Source organism: Antechinus flavipes, chromosome 1, assembly GCF_016432865.1.
Source record: "Antechinus flavipes isolate AdamAnt ecotype Samford, QLD, Australia chromosome 1, AdamAnt_v2, whole genome shotgun sequence".
Lineage (NCBI taxonomy): Eukaryota > Metazoa > Chordata > Mammalia > Dasyuromorphia > Dasyuridae > Antechinus > Antechinus flavipes.
The window spans coordinates 498,836,607-498,841,326 of NC_067398.1; the positions used below are offsets into that span (position 1 = coordinate 498,836,607).

A 4,720-nucleotide genomic window follows, 5' to 3' on the forward strand; every position below is an offset into this window, starting at 1 on the left:
AGTTTGTGTTTCTTTTGAGCAACTTCAATTTTGTTTTGCTCATAAAGCATAGCACCTTGTCTAATGAGAGAACATCATTTTGGAAATTCCTATGCCATGTCTCCTGTAACATCCAATTCCACATTTCTTAAAAGAGAACTTGATAGACTTTTTATATATTTTCTGACCATTATCTGAGAGCTTGCCTTGTGTAAGTTTTCAATAAAATAATTTTTTAGACAAGCATATATTTGGCATTTGAACATTGAGTCCAACTTATTGGAGCTGTGCTCTCTGCAGCAGAATGTGAATGCTTGGCAGTTTAATCTGAGTTTAATATTGACTTCAATATCTGGTACCTTAACCTGGTCAATGATCTTCAGAATATTCCTAAGATAATTCAAATGGAAGCAATTCAGTTTCTTGACATGGTGCTGGTATATTGTCCAGATTTCACAGGTATACAACAGTGAAGTCAACACAATATCTCTGTAAAACTTCAATTTGGTAGTCTAATGTCCTTTCTCTCCCACACTTTTCTTCATATTTTCCCAAACACTGAGCTAGCTTTTGCAATGCATGCATCAGCCTCATTATCAATGTATACATCCTTGGAAAATATACAACCAAAGTAAATGAACTTGTCTACAGCATTCAAAACTTCTTCATTTGCTGTAACCAATGGTTCCACATATGGATGATGTGATGCTGGCTGATAGAGTGTCTGTATTTTCTTGGTGTTAATTGTTAGCCAAAATAGCATAAGCAGCAGATAATTGACCTATACTTTGTAACATATCAGCTTCAGAAACTGCGTTGAATGCATAATCATCTGTAAATCAAGAAAATATATCATGCACAAACCCTCCCTCCACTTTAGTCTTAATTTGTAGTCTTTTCAAGTTGAAGAATTAGTACACTAATTGACCTTAGTACTATGTTCATCCTCACTGAAGGTGTTTGACCACATAGCTGAAAACATCAGGCTAAAAAACATGAGAGCAAGCACACAGCCTTGTTTCATTCCACTAGTGATTGAGAAAGTACAAGAACATTGATCAATATTCAAAACCCAGGCAAGCATGTGGGCATGAAATTGATGTACAATATTAATGGAATTTTCTAGACAACCAAATTTGGACATATTTTCCCACAAGTCCTCATGACTAACAGTATCAAAAGCCTTGACCTTATATACAAGTACTATGTACAGACTTCTGTTTTGTCCTGACATTTCTCCTGGAGTTATTGGGCAACAAATATCATATTGACTCCTTATTGGTCCTTTCTGAAGTCACACTGCCTCTCATTTTGATGGCCTTCTTTGAGGTAAAGGATTAGCCTATTAAAGAGGACTCTGGCAAGGATCTTGTCAGCAATGACTAAGAAAGTAACCCCCTACGATTGTCACAGAGATGGACAATGGAGACATTCTAGAAATCCTAGGGAATAAATTCTAGAGTCTCTAATAGGAGCCAGTACTCTCTGCTCATCAAAAACCGGGGTCTGGCTACCAAAATGCCAGCATACTATCCCATTCCCTGACCCCGAACTAATTGGAAACATGGCACTATTACCCATTGGGAGTCAATTTAAAGGGACCAGATCCAAGAGAAACAGACAACACAGATATTGTGGATGAAACTATTATATCAAGGCCAATGTCTTCTTCAAAAATTATGAAATTAAGAAAAAAAAACCTGATAGGAAATTGATCTACATAACTCTTTACATTTACATTTACATGCTTAAAGAAATTCCAGAAATGCAACTCAAAAAGCCAAAGAGGGAAAGAAATGTATACATTAGGAATCATTAATTTTCCTCTTCCCAGATAGTCAGATTTTCCTCTTAATACCATTTATGGCAAACCTGTAAATAAGCAAGAAGATGAAATGGTGAGAGTGGACTTACATCAGCTTCAGCAAGAAACTGGCCTGAGGCTTTGTGAGAAGGTCTTTGATCCTCAAAGTGACAAACCTAGCATGTAGTGCTTTTTGAAGAGGCAGTTCATGCACAAAGTTTTGGGCAATGACCTGATCTTGTGCAGTCATTTCCATTGTAGAAGCACCCCATATTTGAAAGCAAGATGTACACAGTTCTTGATCTTTGTTTAAAAAATTTTATACCAAGAAAGAAGAGGTATGTCTTTATTGGAAAAGCCCTTTATTAAGAATGTTGGGGTTTAAGGATCAATTAGGATTTTTGTAATGTTAAGCTGTTGTTTAATGATAATAATAATAAAAAATAACATTAAAAACAAAACAGAAATCCTGAGGGATAACCTCCTCTTGCCATATACCCTCTCCTCCAGATTAGTCAGCTTTTGTATGAGCAATGAGCATTCCATCTTGTAAATCTCAGTTGGAATAGAATGGACCTCAGATTCTTTGCCATGAAGAAAGAAGCCCAGTAACATTTAACAACCTGTTGGAAATTTGTCTAGAGAGTAATTGGACTTCAATCTGAGGTAAATAATCAATAACTTTAGCATTGATTGATGATGGTGTGTTGAAGATGGTATGGAAGTATACAGCCCACATCTGTAGGATCATGTCCTTATTAATCAATGTGCCTCCATCAACACTGAGTAATTGAAATGCACGATTGATCTTTGAATAGTAGACTCAAAGTAGATACTTTGAGTAAGTAGACTTCAGGGCATCATAAAAGTGCTATGAATTGTTACTATCAGAGTAAAACTGAATTTATCTGCCTTCTTACTTAGTCAAGAATCCTATATCTCTCTAAACTTCACTTGTACTTTACTCTTGGTAGAATCAAATGCTGCCTTCTTAGAAATGAACTATCTGTTGGTAAACTCCAAGGAATTCTCATTTTTCATTCTCACTGATAAATCCTTTAGAGTTCTTATTTTTCATTTAACAGCATCTGAAATTCCCCATCATTTTTGCCTAACCAGTCTTGATGTTTATGAGTATTCTGATTCAGATGAACAAATACAATATGAACAACAAATCTCTGAAGGCTGCCTATTTCTTTTCTGCTCCACTGTTACCAACTGTATGTTGGCCCAACTTTCCCACCAAGTCAGCTATGAACTATAACTTCTCAGAGAAGAACTCTAATCTGTTGACATTAAGTGTTCTGGTAGTCATTTTGAGGATGCCACTTTTGTTGGGTGCAAATATTTAACTAGGGAAGAACAAACTTATGATCAGTCTAGCACTCTGCAAAACATATTGTCTTTGTCAGTCTTATATCCTGCCTTTCTCTTTTCCTTATCATCATGCAATCTATTAAATGCCAGTGTTGGCTGCAAGGGAACATTTATGAAGTTTTGTTACATTTAGGGTAAATGGAAGATACTGTAGGTGATGAGAAGGGTTTGAGATGCACAAAGTGACTACTGCTGTTGCTGTTTATGATTTTTCCTCTCAAGGACTCCCTGCCATGTCTAATAGTCTGAGCCTACTCTAGCATTAAAGTCATCCAGAACCATTTGCTTGTCTTCTTGATCATAAGGATCTCAGGGTCTTCATAAAATTTTTCTTTGATCTCATCAGGATTTGTCACTGATGACGAATGTGTAGGCATTGATGATGGCAGCATGGCATTTTCTTGCAAGTAGCAATCACCTTTTCATTCACTCCTTTTGTAGGCATGTAAGTTTTGATTGAAAAACCTACCGCAGCTTCACAGTGCTTCTCTTTCCTATGGCCACACCAGAAAAAACCATGTATCCAGCTCCAACTTCAGTAAGCTGGTCTTTATTTACCAACTGTGTTTCACTCAGGATTGCTATTGGATGTGATACCAGCTGAATTGTCTTGTAACAAGAGCCATTCATCTTTCAGGTGTACTGAATTTTGTATTGTCTATTAATGTATTCACAGTTCATGTCCTGATGATGAGTAGAATCGTTTGGGGTGAAACTTTTTGTATGTTTTTGTGTGTTTTCACCACAGGGGGAATCCCCCACCTGCTGTGGTAAACATTCCAAAACAGGATAAGAAGATAATTTTAGGGCACCCTTTCTAGCCCTTTTTTCACACCAGGAGATGAGCAGTGTAGTCCTTTAAAGACTGCTCAGACACCCAGGGCAATGGGTGTTCAGGGTTGTGACTACAGGTCCCAGTATATCCATACCTACTGCTTTATCACTCACATGCTATCACAAAACATTGTAGGAAAGAAATAGTAAAACTGTATTGGTGATAAATGAGAGAGTATTGGAAGAATTAATATCACAACTAAACACAGGAATTGTTGGGAGTTCCCCAATGCCTACTAAATAAAATATAAACATTTCAGAATGTGAAACTTTCATGCTTTTGTTCTGTCTTGTCAAATATCTACTTTCCTTCTTAATTAATTTTTTACTTCATATAAATAGGACTATGATCCCTTGCTTATTTTAATTTTATTCTGTCCTATATACTTGTCTTTGGTCTTTTTTTCCATCATGATCACTTCAACTGTAGGATTTCTACTCACTGTTTTTATAAGGGTTGGCTCCTTCAAATTTTCCAAAGCAATTTGCCTATATATATATATATCTTATGCATTTCTCATATATGTGCTCTATTGTAGTTTTTGGTAACATATGGATAGTGAAAAGAACATTGAATTTCATGTTAGTGATTGTATTTTCAAGTTCAGACTATTTTCTAACTTCAATACCAGTGGGGTTTTTGAGTAATCCATTTAGATAAAGGAATGGGTGGGGGGTGGATGTAGAAGCCATGTTTCAGGAAAGAAAAAATACCACTTAATTATC

At 36.2% G+C, this 4,720-nt stretch overlaps 1 pseudogene; it reads left to right on the top strand.

Annotated features, from left to right (window-relative positions):
• The first annotated feature begins 407 nt into the window (after positions 1 to 407).
• On the top strand, positions 408 to 2,096 carry LOC127546929 (actin-related protein 2/3 complex subunit 3-like; annotated as a pseudogene).
• The last annotated feature ends 2,624 nt before the right edge of the window (positions 2,097 to 4,720 follow it).